Source organism: Talpa occidentalis, unplaced genomic scaffold (genome assembly GCF_014898055.3).
Source record: "Talpa occidentalis isolate TD23 unplaced genomic scaffold, MPIMG_talOcc4v2.1 talOcc4.9, whole genome shotgun sequence".
Lineage (NCBI taxonomy): Eukaryota > Metazoa > Chordata > Mammalia > Eulipotyphla > Talpidae > Talpa > Talpa occidentalis.
The window spans coordinates 21,696,361-21,715,771 of record NW_023605305.1 but is presented as its reverse complement, the minus strand read 5'-3'; the positions used below and the strand labels follow the sequence as shown (position 1 = coordinate 21,715,771).

The 19,411-nt window shown below is 44.5% G+C and overlaps 1 protein-coding gene and 1 pseudogene across 3 annotated transcripts in view; one reads left to right on the top strand and one right to left on the bottom strand.

Annotated features, from left to right (window-relative positions):
- The window catches only part of THRAP3 (thyroid hormone receptor associated protein 3), a 56,336-nt gene extending 45,168 nt beyond the window's left edge, over window positions 1-11,168 (bottom strand). For 2 of the 3 annotated variants that reach the window (XM_037500662.2, XM_037500664.2), the window contains exon 1: window positions 11,066-11,168. The gene's annotated coding sequence lies outside the window, so the exon portion shown is untranslated. Of the gene's footprint in view, window positions 1-10,744; window positions 10,817-11,065 lie in introns of those variants that run through there. The other variant, XM_037500663.2, reaches the window with a different exon arrangement.
- On the top strand, window positions 6,337-6,504 carry LOC119237389 (U4 spliceosomal RNA; annotated as a pseudogene).
- Window positions 11,169-19,411: the final 8,243 nt, after the last annotated feature.

Genomic DNA, 19,411 nt, shown 5'->3' with positions numbered 1-19,411 from the left:
ACTATGCTTGAGAATTCAGAAACTGTCTTTTTGGCAGTCTGGCAATGTAAAACACTTCTTACACATTCTGGTAACAAACCAAAGTCTGCATATGATTGCAGATTGAATGAACATCCACCAAATAACACTATTATTCTGTGCCCCAAAGTCCCAATTTAGGGCCTCCCCTGGTGGCACAGCGTTCGTTGAACACTGGGCTGCGAAGCTGCCCACAGTCTCTGCAGCGCCGGTTTGATCCCCAGCCACCGGCGAGGGTCCCACATGGCGCGATGGACCTCTCCTGCTGCAACCGCTGCTCCCCTCAGCAATGTGTTCATCAGTCTGCCTGCTCTGCTCCCCGCTCTGGCTCTGGTAAATTCTCTCACCCTCCTGCGCTTCTGACTATACCCAGTACTTGTATAAATAAATAAATCTTTATTTTTTTAATTTTATTAATTTTTTTTATATAGAGGCATGTTTTATTTATTTATTTGTTTGTTTGTTTGTTTGTTTGTTTACACAAGCACTGGGTACAGTCAGAAGCGCGGGAGGGTGAAAGAATTCACCAGAGCCAGAGTGGGGAGCAGAGCAGGCAGAAGGACCGAAGTACACTGCTGAGGGCAGCAGCGGGCGGCAGGAGAGGTCTGAGCGCCATGTGGGACCCTCCTCCGGTGGCCGGGGAGGAGCCGGGGATAGAACCGGCGCCGCAGAGGCCGCGGGCAGCTTCGCAACCCAGCGCTCAACCGCTGTACCACCAGGGAGGCCCTAAATAAAACTTTTTTTTTTTTTAGAGGCATGTTTTATTTATTTGTTTGTTGGTTTGTTTATACATGCACTGGGTACAGTCAGAAGCGCGGGAGGGTGAGAGAATTCACCAGAACCAAAGCGGGGAGCAGAGCAGGCAGAAGGACCGAAGTACACTGCTGAGGGGAGCAGCGGGCGGCAGGAGAGGTCTGCGCGCGCCATGCGGGACCCTCCCCTGGTGGCCGGGGAGCAGCCGGGGATCGAACCGACGCCGCAGAGGCAGCGGGCAGCTTCACAACCCAGCGCTCAAGCGCTGCGCCACCGGGGAGGCCCCTAAATAAATCTTTAAAAAAAAAAAAAAACCACAAAACATAAAAACCAAAGTCCCAATTTATGAGAGGGCTCAAACACAAAACTGAAAATTTCTACCTAGACCATTAAGTGCTTTGGAAAAACATTCTCTCAAGCTATGCAGAGGTGTCTTGGGGCAAACTAACATTCTTGCTAAATCTTCCAGCCTATCCAGCAGATTAAGACAATACATAGGAAAAGCTCCTTTCCCAGATTCTCTTCCTATATCACAAAATTTTTATGAACTACCACCATGTCCTTACAATTGAAGGCTCTATTTCCTTGCAAACTACTAGTGACATAATAGATTACACAGCTCCTTGAGGGCAAGTATGAGATCAAATTCCTTTCTGTATACAGTTTATTGAACAAAAATGAGTATTAGCTATAAATTTTTTTTACTGTGATAAAAAATACATAACGCAAAATTTGCCCTCTTAACCATTTTTAAGAGCACAGTTCAGTCATATACTGTACATTCATACTATTAAGCAATCATTACCACCCTATCTCTAGAACTTTTTCATCTCCCAAACTAAAACTGTGTCTCAACCAGTAACTTTCCCCCTCAACCACCATTCTACTTTCTATGACTTTGACTATTTGAGGTATACCAGATTCTCTAATAACATGTGAATGTTATTATAAACATTAATTTTTAAATAAATACCAGCTGAAGTTAATGGAGGACCTGCAAACTCCTTTCATTTAATGTTGCTGTTTCTAAGAACCTACCAAAGAACCCAGTGAATCAAGTTTTTTAAATTTATTTATTTATGCATACAAGAGCTGGGGTACAGGCCAGAGATGTGAGGGGTGAGAAGATTCACCAGAGACAGAATGGGGAACAGAACAGACAGACTGACTGAAGTACACTGCTGAGAGGAGCAGCGTGCGAGACAGGAGAGGTCTGCTGCGCCATGTGGGTTGCTCTCTGGCCGGCAGGGGCTACGGATTGCTTCACAGTGAGATGCTTAACCCCCTGCGCCACCAGGGAGGCCCAAGTAGAACCATACAGTATTCGCCCCTTTTGTCTAGCTGATGGCAGCGAGCATGTCACAAGGTTCACCCACGTTGTTGCATTACAATTTTCAAAAAGGGAAAGCATGTAGATAATCATAGAAATTCAGATGTTAACAGTAATGGTCTTATTTGCCTAAGCAAACTAAATTGTTTAACTCATCTTTTTACCCAGTTGTCTTCATCCACAGTAAAAACCTCAAACTGTACTAGAATAAAGAACAGCGGTCTCCTCCTAATTACTACCCAACTCCCAGTCCCCCTGTCCCAGTTTAATTTTTTTATTTTGGAACACCACTGCCCACCATATGTTGCCTGCCTTGAGGATGTCCTATTAGTAAGATATTCAGTTGGCCTATCAGGAATGATTCCTCTGAAAATACTAACATAAAGATCCAAAATAATGTACTCAAAAAACTTTTAAAACATTTTACATAAACATTACACTGGATTAACCTTCATTAGTGTGCCCTATGGATAATGTTTTTACTAGGCAATATACTGAGGCAATAAAGGAGTAAAAGACAGGCATATGAACAACCCAGAAGACAAAATCTCTGTCCCTGTAATTTTGCAGTTATCTTCAATAGGCAACAAGAAACATGCTCTACCACTCAAAAAGCACCCATTTCTTGCTGGCAACTCTAAGGTATATTACCAGATAAGACCAGGTTATAAGGGCAAGGTCAAAATTCCAGCTGGAATAACAAATTGTACACAAAGTAGCAGCTTAGGTACACTTTTGAAAAGTACATATAATCTTACTTTCCCAGTAACCAAAGCCAAAATTTAGACAACAAATTCAGAACTAAATAATTTATCTTTCACTTTACTTTTCACGGTTCATGTACACAAATACCTTACCACATAAATGATCGGACTAAGTATTATCAGGAAGCTTGGTCTCCAGGTCAACCAGGTTCAATTTTTTTTCTTTTTCAAAAAGTTCTTTTAAAATATATAAATGGGGCCACCCCGGTGGCGCAGCGGAGCGCTGGGTTGCGAGGCTGCCAGCAGCTTCTGCGGCGCCAGTTCGATCCCCGGCTGCTCCCCGGCCACCGGAGGAGGGTCCCACATGGCGTGCAGACCTCCCCTGCCGCCCGCTGCTCCCCTCAGCAGTGTACTTCGGTCCTTCTGCCTGCTCTGCTCCCAGCTCTGGCTCTGGTGAATTCTCTCACCCTCCCGTGCTTCTGACTGTACCCAGTGTTTGTATAAATAAAATACAAATAAATAAATCTTAAAAAAATAAATAAAATAAAATATATAAATGTTAACAACTCAGTGACATATTCATGTACCACTTATTCAATAAATACCTATTGATGGAACTCGTGAGACAAAGATATTTCACGGACCCACTACTTTCTGAACCAATAGTCCAAAAATTTGTTTAAAGTATTACCACAATAATTAAACTCTAATGGGATTTAAAACTTACATTTGAGAATTTTCAGTGAGCTCAAGTTTCTGTGTACTCAACTGTCAGAAGAGCACTAGAGGTTTTGGTTTCATTTGTGACTAAACTTGAAAGAGACAAGCTTTTCACAACTTTTACACATTCAAACCATTTATTATCCACTTACCAATAAAAGAAATGATAGTATGTGGTTATGATGAGTTTTGTAAGCTCCTGAACAGTGTCATTTTTCATATATTCCTTTTATTAGTGCTAGATGTATGTAGAAATTCTCTCAAAAAGGAGGGCAGAATTTTAATTTTAAATACGGAAAGATATAAAAAACACGAGGCAAATATCAATTCTGAAATAAGCTTGTCATTCTATTCATTAAGATGAAAAACCCTGTGTTAATTTAAGTTCATTCTGAGTAAGAATTAGATCATTTAATTTTGGATCCAGTAAGTATGACAATAACAAAATGGAGCTAGCTGTATTATATGAGGACTGTCCCAATCAGTAGCCCATCTACTTCCCAGAGTACTTATTCTGAGCAGTACAGCCAACGGTTAACAGAAGTATAGCAAGTCAAACCTAGGTTCAAACTGTTACCTCCCTAAATTAATCTCTTGTACCTCAACTCCATCTTTCATTTAAAAAAAAAATCACTTACCTCATATAGTACAATATTAAATGAGATAATAGATGTAAAGTGTTTATAAAAACATTTACTTTGAAAAAGATCTCAACCTATAAAAGTAATCTTAAAGGAAAAAAGTGTTTTAGGTGTTTCTTTAATCATTTAGGTTGACCTTAGAGCCAGATTTGCTCCAGTTTACACCTGTTGTCCCAGAGTCTTAATAGCCCCTCTCTCAATAGTGTCCAGGTTCAAAGAGGTAAATTATATGGTCACAATACTATTTGGGCAAAAAGAAATCTAACTCAAGACAAAAGTCATCATTAAATCCAGAAAAGTGAATCATTCTCTAGTAAGAACTGGAAGTCAAAACTTGAAGCACATAAGAAAGAAATCATGGTCACATTTCACTGTGTATAAATTTGCCCTCTCTTCAAAAACAGAATCATAAATTGACCTCTAACTAATGGTATGCATGTTAAATTGTTTAAATGAAAAGGGCACTCATGTCGGCAAGTTACTTCAATAAGATGGGAGACGGACAAGGGCCTTGAGTAGACATTTCTCCAAAGAAGATACACAAATGGTCCATAAGCAGATGGAAAGATGTTTAACACCACTAATCATTAGGAAAACGAAATCAAACTTTAGGACGACAAACATTAGGACGACTACTGTAAGACAGAAAATAAGGGCTGGCAAGGGTGTGGAAAAATTAGAATGCTTGGGTACTATCAATGGGAATGTAATTGCTACAGCCACTGTGGAAATCAGTTCCTCAAGAAATTGAACATAGAATTACCATATGATTCAGTAATTCCACTTCTGAGTATATACCCAGAAGAACTGAAAGCAGGGTGTTCGAGGGATATTTGTACACCCATATTCCTAAGCACCATCATTCACATTAGCAAAAACCTCAAAGCAACCCAAAAGCCCATCAGTGCATCGATAACCAAAGTGTATACCTGTGACGGAATATTTAGTCCTGAAAAAGAAATTCTGACATACTACAAGACCAACGAGTCTTTGAGACATAATGCTAAGAAAAATAAGCCAATCACAAAAAGACAAGTACCATATGATTTAACTAGTATGAAACTTACAGTCAAAGTCATAGAAACAGAAAGTACAATGGTGGCAGTGAAGAGACTGGAAGGGAGAATGGGAAGTTTTTTTTGAGGGGTAGAGTTTCAGTTTTACAAGGTAAAAAGAGTTTAAGAGAAGGATGGTGATGATGCTTGCACAACAAAATAAATATACTTAACACCAAATTGTACACTTAAAAATGGTTAATTTGGTGAACTTTGTTATGTAGATTTTACCACAATGTTAAAAAAGCTTGGGAAAAATGATAGGTGTAAATATATGTAATAAAACACATGCTGTACAACAAAATGCCAACAAAAATAGAATTTAGGTGAGGGCAAAAAAAAAAAAGTCAAACATCAAATACAGTTCTTGCATCAACCTAAATTCCATTTCAACCTCAGTTATTTTTAAAGTGGACACAATTTGTAATAACTTGCAATAAAAATAAATTCTAATCCAGAATTAAGAGGTTTAGCAAAACTGCCCCCATGTTGCTCACTTCTGGTCAGTGGTAACAGCCTTCTTTCGGCATTCTGAACCAACCCAATGCTAAGAGGTAAAGAGAATTTATAGAGTATAAAAGTGGTGATGCACAAATGACAGTTAACTGAAACTAAAAAACTCTTCTGTGAAATCTAAGGGGAGAAACTAGCAACTGCTGTGAAGCCCCACCTATGACTGGCAGAAGTAACAGTGACAAAAACATGAAAAGGCAATCCAGACCAGCACTGTCCAACAGAACTTTCTGAAGTGATGAAGCATCACTTTATCATATCTCAAAAAAAGAAGTTATATTAAAAACTTGATCCAAGGGCCTCCCCAGTGGCGCAGCGGTTGAGCGCTAGGTTGCGAAGCTGCCCGCAGCCTCTGCAGTGCCGGTTCGATCCCCGGCTGCTCCCCGGCCACCGGAGGGGGGTCCCACATGGCGCGCAGACCTCTCCTGCCGCCCGCTGCTCCCCTCAGCAGTGTACTTCGGTCCTTCTGCCTGCTCTGCTCCCCCTCTGGCTCTGGTGAATTCTCTCACTCTCCCGTGCTTCTGACTGTACCCAGTGCTTGGATAAATAAATAAATATAAATCTTTAAAAAAAAAAAAAAAAAAAAAAAACAACTTGATCCAAGCTTTGTGCAGTGGCAGTATCGTAGCCAATGAGGTTTATCCGAGGTGCGATTATTGCTAATTGAAAAAATTTATCCAATTCTTTTTTCTACTGGATAACCCGGTTCTGGCTTCTGACTAACCTCATTATCCTTCATTTTCAGTTTTTTCTGACAGCCAAAAGTCTGGTACCAAAGATATTAGTCAAGGACATATCCTGGGCCTCCCTGGTGGCACAAGGGTAAGGGGTTAAGACGCAACCTATGAAGCTTTCCGAAGCCACTTCAACGCGAGTTCGATCCCCGGCCAGGGAGCTACCCACATGGCGCAGCAGACCTCTCCTGACTCACCCGCTGATACCCTCAGCAGTGTACTTCAGTCAATCTGCCTGTTCTGTTCCCCACTCTGAAAGCAAAGCAAGGGACTTCAGAGGCTTATTATTAAAAAGCCAAAACCGGGCCTCCCCTGGTGGCGCAGTGGTTGAGCGCTGGGTTGCGAAGCTGCCCGCGGCCTCTGCAGCGCCGGTTCGATCCCCGGCCACCAGAGGAGGGTCCCACATGGTGCGCAGACCTCTCCTGCCGCCCGCTGCTCCCCTCAGCAGTGTGCTTTGGTCCTTCTGCCTGCTCTGCTCCCCGCTCTGGCTCTGGTGAATTCTCTCACCCTCCCGCGCTTCTGACTGTACCCAGTGCTTGTATAAATAAATCTTAAAAAAAAAAAAAAAAAAAAAAAAGGATGTTTAAAAAAATAAATAAATAAAAATAAAAAGCCAAAACCAAACAACTTTGGTTATTATGCCTCATTGATAGGAGCCAAAAGCCTACTAAATTGATATCCTTCTATCTACTCAGACAAGCTGAACCATGCAATGAGAACATTCCATATGCTAAAAAGCAAACTGGGCAAAACAAAAATGAGGACACTGCATATACACCAGCTAGAGGATATGGGTAGGGGTCAGATCAATGTTTTTATGCTTTCTGAAAGTGCTTGAGTTTCTTCAGTTTGGAAACAAATTAATTCAATGTTTGAGTATTTCCCCCTGGATGCTTCATTTTCCTCTTCTAAAGTTACCTTGAGTTTCCTTCTATGCAAAACAAAGGAAAGAACTATGTCATGGAGAGAAAAAAATGTTTACGAAGTAAAATGACTTAAACTGGGGGGGCCTTAGAGGCCTGTATCACACATCTAGAAGATGGATAGCAAATCAAAATTTCTACAGACAGACAAGTAATATAAAGGTGTAAAATAACAGACCAACTGAAACTCTGTTCCTTGTCAGGTTGTAGTGAGGAATGTGATAAAACTGAAGAGTACACGACTAAAAGTAAAAAGTGGCTGCTGCAGCAAAACACCAGGTCCATGGCTGCCACATCTGATTTTTCAGAAGCAGCCTGAATCCAAATTTTTACATGAAATCTCCCTGTTTTTTAATGTTGACAACTAACTCAAATTTACAACACTGTGTAAGCCAAACAAAACACATCTGCAAACCAGATTTAGTTCCTGAGCCTTCAATTTTCAGTCTCTGCCATAAAAAGAAAAATAAATGGTTCTCTTTCAGTGGCAGCACTCTAACTCTGGGAAGTACACCCTATGCTTCCAATAACACACTATTTCCAAATAATATACTACAAAATAGATGATCTACATCTGAATTCCATAACCGCTGAAGGAAACTAGCCAATGCTTCATAAACACTCTATTTCTACCACTAAAATATGAACTGTAAATAAAACACAATGAAAGAAACATTAGGAAATGGATTTTTGTGAAACTGAGCTCACTAATGTTCAGCTTTCTCAGTAACTCAGTTTCATCAGCCAGTAACTTCTAGACAAAAAAAAACAAAGAGAGATTTCTATCACATGGTATTTAACCTTGATTTTGAGAGTTCCCTTGAAAGACTAAGAATAAGAAAGTTCACCCTGGGCCTCCCTGGTGGTGCAGGGGTTAAGTCTCAGCTCGCTAACACCACTGCTGCCTGAGTTTGATGGCCTGAGTTCAATCCCAGGTCAGGGAGCTGACCCACATAAAGCGCAGCAGACCTCTCCTGTCACACTGCTGCTCCCCTTAGCAGTGTATTTCAGTAAATCCACCTGTTGCTCCCCACTCAGTCTCTGGTGAATCCTCACACACACCCTACACCTCTGGCCTATACCCCAACTGTTCTTTAAATAAACAAATAATCTTTTTTTAAAAAAAGGTATTTACACAATGAGTGTGAAACAACCCATCAAAATCTCATGTTTGAGAGAACAGCATTAATCACACTTCCTTCACATCAGGATGTCACCATGGTCAAGAGAAATAGGCTAGAGCGCGGCCTCCCTGGTGGCGCAAGGTGTTAATACACAACCTATGAAGCTAACGTCAGCCACTGCAGCAAGAGTTCGATCCCCAGCCAGGGAGCTACCCACATGGTGCAGCAGACCTCTCCTGACTCGCCTGCTGCTCCTCTCAGCAGTGTACTTCAGTCAGTCTGCCTGTTCTGTTCCCCACTCTGTCTCTGGTGAATCCTCTCAACGCCCACACCTCTGGCCTGTACTCCAGCTCTTGTATGTATAAATAAATCTTAAAAAAAAAAAATAGGCTAGAGCATCTTAAGATTATTAGTGTTTTAGGCTATCCAGTCTTAAAATAAAAAGTTAATAAATCATGTCTTGTGCTCTGTCAGCTTATTCCCTCCCTCTCCATCTCGGTGCTAATCTCAGAAATACTCCAAGCTTCCTCCCTGCGTTTCCTCAGTACAAGACACTTTCTGTCATCAATAATTTCACTAGCTAACCCAAATTCATAAAGTATGAAAGAAAAGCTAAAGAACTACTATCACAGCTGCGGTTACTACTATTACTATCACCACCACCACCACCACAATCACAGTTTGCATAAATAAATCTTTTTTTAAAATAGCAATGAAAACTAAGAGACATCATTTCTTAAAACTGGAAATATTTCACTGGCTCTAAAAGGTTTAAAAAGCTGAGATGAGGGCCTCCCCCGTTTGGCACAGCAGGTTGAGCGCAGCCCTGTGAAGCAGTCTGCAGCCTCTGCCGGGCAGGTTCAATTCCCAGCCAGCAGGGGAGATTCTCACGTGGTGCAGACCTCTCCAGTCTCTCCCGCTGCTCCCCTCAGTAGTGTACTTCAGTCAGTCTGCCTGTTCTGCTCCCCACTCTGTCTCTGGTGAATTCTCTCTCCGCCTCCCCCATCTCTGGCCTATACCCCAGCTGTTGTATAAAAATAAATCTTAAAAAATAAATAAAAATAAAAAGCTGAGATGAGACTACTGAGCATAGAGATTTTTGGTTAGTTTCTTAAGCAGGAACTTCACTTCTTTTGCAAAATACAATCAAGTTTACAATCAAGTTTAAATGGCTGCAGGAAAAAAGTCTGCATTTTTGGTGAAGTACTAGAGTGAGTACACTAATTTACAAAACACGTTTCCCAGCAAAGAACAAACTAATTCTTATTTCCTGCACAAGTTGTTCAAAGCAGAAGCCGTTTTTGGATCTTTAACAGGCTTCTGTAGGATGATACTCTGATAAGACAGTTAAAATAGACAGTATTTTCACAAAAGAAAAGGGAAAAAAGAAGTTGATAGCCTGATACATATTTTTTCACTTTGGGTTCACAATCTAAAAATCCTACAAATGACGGTAATAGTAACAACGTTCAATACATGTCAGGTAGTAAACTAAGCGGTTTTCAATTTAATCTCACTTAATCTTCACAATAACCCTATAAAGTGTCACCGTTATTCACCTTTGCTTTCAAGACAAGGAAACTGAGGCAGCCCGTAAGTCCTCCTGACCTCAGAATCAAAAGCCAGCAGACCCAAGAGTTAAACCCCGGCAAGATGGCTCCAGATCCTTCTGTTATACCACCACAGGAAGCTTCATCGGCTGCCCAAACCCTCCAAGCCCTAACATAATCTCGGAGGCATTTCCTTCAATCCAATTAACCATCTCCCCGGAAACACTGAACTCCCACTGATGGCTTGCAACTTGTGGGCTCCAAAGCTACTAGGCAGCTTATGCCGCCGCCATGCTCCACCCCTAGGATTTAGAAGCCCCCCCCCCCAAAAAAAAAAATAAAAGAGCTGATAAAAGTTGCTTAGGTGCTAAGAGAAACAAAAAAAACTGCCTCATGTAAGCAGAATGCACGCCGATTACCAGTGGAATGCGAGCTGGCTTCCCCTCCAACCCGAGAGACTGAAGTAAAAAGGAGGCACAAATATTCCCGTAGCAGATGGATTTGGACTATGCCTCCTCTGGTCACACGGCAAAAAGAGAAGAGGCACTAAAACTTACTTAGTGCCAGCCACATGCGCCCTAGAAGACAGAACCAGAGCCGTGTAAAATGGGGGGGTGGGGGGCCCCCGACAAACAAGAGTTCCGAGAAAAGGGAAAAATTCAAAAAATGGGATTCATACGGTCAAAGGGAGAGACGGACGTGGTGGGACCTCGTCCCTGGCAGCTTGAAAGGCGGGGAAAGGCTGGGCGCCACACGAGAGAAAAGGCGGCCCGCAGCGCCGGGAACTAGGCCCGAGCCAGGGGAAGCCCTGAAGGGCGGGGAGGGGGAGGAGTCGGGGGAGCCGGGCCCGCTCTGAGCAGGCCGGGGAATAAGCGCGGGGAGCGGATCCGCGCCAGGCCTGCCCGCGGACCCTGACCCAGCCGCCGCGGAGAAAAGATGAAAGACGAGACACCTGGGGCCGATTGAGCTGCCCTAACGCCCATCGAAGGCCCTCACTTACCTGAGCCCAACGCAGGGATCGCAGCTGCAGCCTCGCAACGGCACAACCGGCCCGAATCTCGCCCCCGCCCGACAGCGCGCCCCGCGTCCCCGCTCTCCGACGAAGCTGTGGTGGCGTCGCCTCGCCGCCTCCTGGGAAATGTAGTCCTTGGCCCCCGTTTTCCTTGGCAACCTGGCCATCTACTGAACTACGCTTCCCACAAGGCAAGGCGAGCGTTAGGCCGACCGCTTGCGTCACGCGCCAGGTTGTCGGCAGTCACGTGGGTTGCTCCGTTCCATCCCCTCCCCCCGCCTGGGTGGCCGAGGGAAGAAGAAGGGAGGTGGACGGAAGGGGCGGGGGCGTTGCTTACGCCACTGCCCCCACCATTTTGGAACCAGCTTGGAAGGAGAACCTGCGTCCCACCCACTCTCGGCCTGGAAAGGTCTCAGGGCTGGGAATCCAGGCGCCCGGCTTTCGGTCTCTGCCTTGCCATATCTTGCTTTGTGACCTTGAGCAGATCGTCTCCTCTCCCTCAGCCGGTTTCCTCCCTTAGGAAATGAGAATAATTTCTACCCGAGTTGTTACAAGGCTCCGACTAAGTAAAGCACATGAAAACGCCAAGTAACCTGAAAGCGCATAGGAAATGGAATTTTTTTTTTTTTTTTGGGGTAATAGCGTGACCTCTTTCGGAGACCCAGGGACCTGAATGGATAAAACTTCCTCATCTCCCGCCAGTCCCCATCCCTGATGAGAGTGGGTGAAAGTTGGTGAAAATGGAAGTTTCCTGGGGATTGTGGCCCGGGAATCTGCCTTTTATAAGGCCTTGCCAAGGATTCTTACACGCTTGAGAACTATCAGAGTTTTACATAAGCTAGTTTCCTTTGGGAGACCTGCTCTACTGAACTGGGATCTTAAGACTCAGCTCAAAAAAATCACCTCTTGTGGTGAAGGATTACAAATTCATAAGCACCTCCCCACCACAGGACTCCCTCAGTACCTTGACACTTATTTCAGTATCAGGGCCTTTGTTTGTCTTTCCCAGTACACAGTGAGGTCTATGAAAACACATTAGTTTTGATGGATTTTTGCATCCCCAGGGCAAAGTAAACGAATAAATATTGAAGGAATTTATGTTCTTCCCTGAGGAACCAGACTTAAGTCTGAGAATGTCCCATCAACCCTCACCCTCACTGGTCTCCCGCCCACACTGTTCACTCCTTTTCTTTGAACAGTTCTGTTTGCCGCCTGCTGGGTATTGCTGCTTGAACAATTCTCATTCAATTTTTTAATTCAGAGATTTCCTGAGTGTCTATTATTATGCCCTGCAAAATACTAGGAACACAATGGTGAACTACATGGATACAAAAATATAACTCATTCCTCTTGGTTTCTGAAATAACTATGCTGGATCACTTACCTCTCACCCACCTCTGCCCCTTCTCTGGCCCACAAAGTACCCCATGGTTCCAACCTCCACTTTCTCTTCTGATTCAGCCTCTCTCTCTGAGAGACCTCTGGAGTGATCTGGCATACTCAGGAAGCTTTTTTATTTCTCCTATGTATTTGACTCCCCTATCTATATCTTTTTTTTAAAGATTTATGTATGCATACAAGAACTGGGGTACAGGCCAGAGGTGTGGGGAATGAGAGGATTCACCAGAGACAGAGTAGGGGGCAGACCAGGCAGACTGACTGAAATACACTGCTGAGGGGAGCAGCAAGCAACTCAGGAGAGATCTGCTGCACCATGTGGTTAGCTCCCTGGCTGGGGATTGAACTCTTGCTGCAGTGGCTGCAGATAGTTTCATAGGTTGCATCTTAACCCCTTGTGCCACCAGGGAGACCCTCTCTTATCTATATCTTAATCTCAACTTGGATAGCTCCAGATGTTTTGGGAAGCACTATATACTCTGGATTCCTACTGGTATCTCAAATTAAACCTACCAAAAACGGAACTCTCCTCTCTAATACATTACCTAGTTAACTGTGTTCTATAATCTCCCCTGGGCTATGAGTTCTCATAAAGAGAACACCTTATTAGTCCATTCTTTTATTGAGCACCTACTATGGGCCAAATACTCCAAACTCAAGAGGAAAATAGTATCTGTCCTCAGAGAACTTACTTCCAAATGGAAAGCCATTAAGAATTCTTATCAGGGCCTCCCTGGTGACACAGGGATTAAAATCAGCACTATCAAGCTATCACCAGCCACTGTGGTTTGCGTTCCATCCCTAGGCAGGGAGTTAACCCACATGGCACAGCAGACCTCTCCTTTCTCACTGGCTGCTCCCCTCAGCAGTGTATTTCAGTAGATCTACCTGTTCTGCTCCCTACTCTGTCTCTTGTGAATCCTCTCCCCCCCAACCCTACCTCTGGCCTATACCTCAGTTCTTATATGCATAAATAAATAATAAATAATTTTTTTAAGAAATAAAAAAATAGTTGGAGAAAAATCAAAAGAAGGCTAGTACTCTGTGACATGTGAAAAGTGTGTGAAATTCAAAGTTTAGGATCCATATAAATTTGGTTCTGCATTGTCGATAGTTGCCATGACCCAGAGTTGCTTAGTTATGACACTCTGTGACCCACTAAGCCTAAAATATTTGTTCTCTGCCCTTTACAGAAAACTGACTCAACATAGAATCTGGATGTTCTGACCTAGGCTAGAAGATCAGGGGCGGCTTCCCTGAGGAAGTGGCCCATAAACTTGCAGTAGTTAACCAGGTTAAGAATTGAGGAAGAGGGCCTCCCCGGTGGCGCAGTGGTTGAGTGCTGGGTTGCGAAGCTGTCCGCGGCCTCTGCGACGCCGGTTCCATCCCCGGCTGCTCCCCGGTCACTGGAGGAGGGTCCCACATGCCCACATGGCGCGACCGGAGGAGGGTCCCACATGCCCACATGGCGCGCAGACCTCTCCTGCCGCCCGCCCCTCCCCTCAGCAGTGTACTTCGGTCCTTCTGCCTGCTCTGCTCCCTGCTCTGGCTCTGGTGAATTCTCTCACCCACCCGCGCTTCTGACTGTACCCAGTGCTTGTATAAATAAATAAATAAATAAATAAATAAATAAATAAATAAATAAATAAATCTTAAAAAAAAAAAAAAAAAGAACTGGGGAAGAGCAATGAACAACACATGGGAAAACTCTGTGGCCTAAAGAAATTTGGCACATTCTAAGTATTGTCAGACCTGCCATTGACTCTGGAGTGTAGTAGGAATTAAAGCATAATGAGCCCAGTGAGGTCATAAGGAGCCAGACCCTAGTGGGTCTCATAGTCTCGGCTGAGGATACCGGATTTTACTGAGAACAATGGGAAGAAATTGAAAGGTTTATTAGTAGGGGAGAGACTTAGCTTTCCCTTTTAGAGGATTGTTCTGCCATTGTAAAAGTGGATTAGGGCAAATCAGAATGAAAGTGGAGAGAGCAACTAGGAAATTATAGTAGCTCAAATGAGATGACACAGTGGCTTGGTCTAGTGTATTCTTCTCAGTGGTAATGGAGAAAAGTAGATAGAGTCAAAAGATATTTAGGAAATCAGGGGCCTCCCTGGTGGCACAAAAGGTTAAGACACAACCTACGAAACTATCTGCAGCCACTACAGCATGAGTTCGATCCCCGGTCAAGGAGCAACCCACATGGCACAGCAGACCTCTCCTGACTCACCCAAGGCTCCCCTCAGCAGTGTATTTCAGTCAGTCTGCCTGTCCTGCTCCCCACTCTGTCTCTGGTGAATCCTCTCACCCCCCACACCTCTAGTCTATAACCCAGTTCTTGTATGCATAAATAAATAAATCTTTTTAAAAAAAGGTATTTAGGAGAGCAGATCTATTGGTCTTGGTGACTGACAGACAGCTTTTTTAAAAAAGAAATAAAAGGGGGCCTCCCCGGTGGCACAGCAGTTGAGCGCTGGGTTGCGAAGCTGCCTGCAGCCTCTGCAGCGCTGGTTTGATCCCTGGCTGCTCCCCGGCCACTGGAGGAGGGTCCCGAATGGTGCATAGACCTCTCCTGCCGCCCGCTGCTCCCCTCAGCAGTGTACTTTGTTCCTTCTGCCTGTTCTGCTCCCTGCTCTGGCTCTGGTGAATTCTCTCACCCTCCTGCGCTTCTGACTGTACCCAGTGCTTGTATAAATAAATAAATAAATCTTTAAAAATAAATAAATAAATAAAAGGGAGGGAGGCTTCAAGACTGACCCCTAGGTTTCTGGCTTAAGTAGCTGAGTAGGTGGACCTTCTCTTACTGCCTCTTTGCCCTACTCTGCCTGTTCAAGTCTCCCCATACTCATCAATCACAGTGTATTAAAATCAGTCATTACTAGGATGGAGACGTTTGTGTCTCCTGGAAGGGAACAACTAACTGTTTTTTTGTCTTCTGAGGGCCCTGTACTGGACTAGACACAGAATTGACAGCATTTATTAAATATTTACGGACTTTTCTTAGTTTTTCTTTCTCGTGTTTCTAAGAAAGTCTTCTCTTGTCTTCTGAACACCCAGGTTCAAAATGTCAGAGGAGTCCTGGCTTCCTCTTTCTAACTTATACCCCATACAGTGTCACTCACAAGGTTCAAGGTAGTCTACCCCCCAAGAATATCCTACCACCCTGTTTGGTGAATTCACATGTTTTAACACATGTCAAATCAGATGAGGGCCTGGGCCAGAGTAAGAGGTAAATACATGTTGGCTATGATGAAGGTCTCCTCTCTGGCCTCCCTGCCGCTGGCCTTTCTCCATCTAGTCCACACTCTAATTGGCGATGAGAGTGCTTCTCTCACATACAACCCTGAATTTATGTTTCCTAGATCCCGAGCTCCAGCATCAAACCCCAAATCTTCAATGTGGTGGACAACGCCCCGAGTAGCCTAACTTCTAACTCTCTCTCCAGCTTCATTTTCACTTTCAAAAGCACTCCATCATGCAAGAGGTGAAGACGCAGTACTATGAAGATATCCGCAGCCACTGCCACACAAGTTCGATCCCCAGCTAAGGAGCTGACCCACCTGGCGCAGCAGACCTCTCCTGTCTCACCTACTGCTCCCCTCAGCAGTGTATTTCAGTGGATCTGCCTGTTCTGCTCCCCACTCTGTCTCTGGTGAATCCTCTCACCCCCCACATCACTGGCCTGTACCTCAGTTCTTGTATGCATAAATAAATAATTAAAAAAAACATAACAAAAAAAGCACCCCATCAGAGTGAAGATAAGATCAAAGCCTTCTCTCACCTGTCCTCCACATCCTCGCCAGCCTCAACTTTTTCATACAGAGTGCTCCAGTCATGGGTGCTTGTGCAGACCATACTCTGGTCTTCCAGACTCTTTGTGCAGCTGACCCCCTACTTCCCCAGAGACACCCCCCCCCCCATCAGAGGCTTATTCCAGCAGTTCTGGGTCCCCCTCCCTCAGGAATGCCCCAGTTCCTACTTTGCATTTGTCAGACTCTACCTTACATGGTATGATTTCTGTACTTTTCGTTCCTCCACAGACCTGGGAGTGAGCAAAGTGGCCATCTGTTGCTCTGCCTGCTCATCATCCTTCCAGTTCTCCTCTTTCTGGTAACAGCTCTCTGATAATCCTTTAAGAAGCCGTCCCTCCCCCACTCTGGCTCCAGGGTGAGCAGGAGTGATCAGCGCTTTGGCTGAGTGACTGTGAGCCTCAAACCATTGCAAGTGAACAGCATCCTGAAACCTGTGTTGAAAGACTGAAAAAGGTCCCTCTCTTCTGGGGTTGTTAAATTGGGAGAGCAGTAGCCTAAGCTTGTTCATGGCCATCTTTGCCACTGTTTGGAGAAAGTCCTTCTGAGAATAAAGCCAGGCAGGAAGCAGAGCCATGCATTGAGAAAGACTTTCCTGGCTGTACAAGTGTCGCCCTTGGGCTCAGCCATGTGTGAAGTCAGCAGCCCCTGGACTCTTCCGTGCATGAGCCAATAAAGTAAGTAGTTTTGGGTTTCTTTCACTTCTAATTTGGAGACATGACTAGCTGAGAGAAGCTGTGGCCATATCTGTTGTATACAAGAGGCCCTCAGGGCAGGAAGGAAGATAGGAAGAGAAATTAGAAGTGACCCTCTACACTTAAAGGGCCACCTGCATAAGAGGAGCGATTGCTCGGACCAGCTAAAGTAACTTCACCCGTGTCTCTGCTTGGTAGGAGAATCAACCTCCCTTTTTGGTCAGGGCAGCCGTTCTTTGTCTTCTATAGGAAGTAATGAAGAAGAGGCCCTTTATGGCTGAGCCTAAGCAGAAGATGGTTACTCTTGAGCCAGCGCCTGTCTAGCATCTAGCATCAGGGGATAATACTCTAGCCTACTGGCTCCCAAACTTGTTTGCTCATTAGAATCATCTCAGGATATTTAAAAAATTCCAATACCCAGGTCACACCCCAGGCCAAGTTATTCACATTCTCTGAGGGTGAGACACAGACATCATTATTTTTTGGTGTCTGCAGATGATTCCAAGATAACATTTTGGGGCCTCCCTGGTGGCACAGGGTTTAAGTCACAGTGCTGTGAAGCTATCGGCAGCCACTGCAGCACTGCACGAGTTGGATCCCAGGCCGGCCAGGGAGTTGACCCACATGGCCCAGGGAGCTACCCACATGGCACAGCAGACCTCTCTGGCTCTCCTGCTGCTCCCCTCAGCAGTGTATTTCAGTCAATCTGCCTGTTCTGTTCCCCACTCTGTCTCTGGTGAATCCTCTCACTCCCGCACTTCTGCCCTGTACCCCAGTTCTAGTATGCAGTATGGGAACCACTGCTAAAGGCCCCAGTCTTTCTTCCAGGGCTTTCACTGGTATAAAGCATATTCTCCACTTAGTTGCTATATGGCCTGAAGATTTTTTTCAAAGGCAATATGCAGATTTTTAAAAATTAAACTTCTATTTTTGAGATAATTTAATTGCTGTTAATTCAACTGATGTTGTGCAGGGTTTTTTTAAAGATTTATTTTTATTTATATATGCAAGAACTGGGGTGTAGGGAGGGGTGTAAGAGGATTCATCAGAGTGGGGAGCAGAACAGGCGGAGCTACAGAAATACACTGCTGAAGGGAGCAGCAGGTGAGACAGGAGAGGTCTGCTGTGCCATGTGGGTTGGCTCCCTGGCCGGGAATCAAACTCATGCTGCAGTGACTAGCAATAGCTTGATAGCACTGAAACTAACCCCTGAGCCACCAGGGAGGCCCAGGTGGTTTTTTTTTTTTTTTTTTTTTTTTCCATGTTCATGTATGGGTCCTGCCTCCTGGAGATTCTAATTCAGCTGGTATGTGGTGAGGCCCCAGTATTAACTGCTATAAACTAAATGTGTCGGGCCTTCCCTGGTGGCGCAGTGGTTGAGCGCTGGGCTGCATTTGTTCCCTGGCTGGTGGCTGGCGAGGGTCCCACATGGCGCGACAGACCTCTCCTGCCGTGCCCGCTGCTCCCCTCAGCAGTGTATTTCGTCACTCTGCCTGTTCTGTTCCCTGCTCTGGCCCTGGTGAATTTTCTCACCCTCCCGCACTTCTGACTGTACCCAGTGCTTGTATAAATAAATAAATAAATCTTTAAAAAAAATAAAATAAATGTGTCCCCCCCAAAGTTCTTATGTTGAAACCTAATCCCCAATGGGATTATCTGAAGGGGAGTCTGTGGAAGGTGATTAGGTCATGAGTGTGGGCCCTTCACAAATGGAATAGTTACAGCCCCAGAGAACTCCTTTGCTTCTCTGCCATGTGGGTCACAATCAACAGACTGTCATCTCTGAGGCAGGAAGCATGTCCTCCTGACCAGACACTAAATCTGCTGGCACCTTGACCTTGGACTTGCCAGCCTCCAGAACTGTGAGAAATCAATGTTTGTTTTTTAAGCCATTCACTAAGGTATTTTATTACAATAGCCTGATCTACATATTGAATCTCCTGGGGAGTGTCCTAACACTCAGTAAAGGTTCAGAGCTATGTTCCCTCGCCTTCCTTCTCAGACACTCCTGCTCCTAAGCTGCTTGTGGTGAACTCATACCTGGGGCTGAGACCCCATTCTCAGGGTTGACTCAAGAGCTGAGTAGGTGTGTCTGTCCCCGCCCACACAGACTCACCCTTGGGTGGGTCTTCCCAAAGTCTAGACATTGGAGAGGGAAATTTTTGAGCTTATGTCCAAATATGAGCAATGAGGGATAAAGCAGATTTGACTCTCCACCTTCCTGCTTTTACCCGCTGGGATGAACATCTCAGCTGATCTGAACCTGGGGGCAGGAATTAAGTATCATTCTCAAAAGCATTTGTGTTTCCGTTTTTAGTTTTGTTTCTTTGTTGTTGTTGTTGTTTTTAATTTCTTCGTTGTTTTTAATTTCATTTAATTAATCAATTTTAACAAAACAGTCTTTTAAACCAGTGTCTGTTCATCGGCTCTTCTCA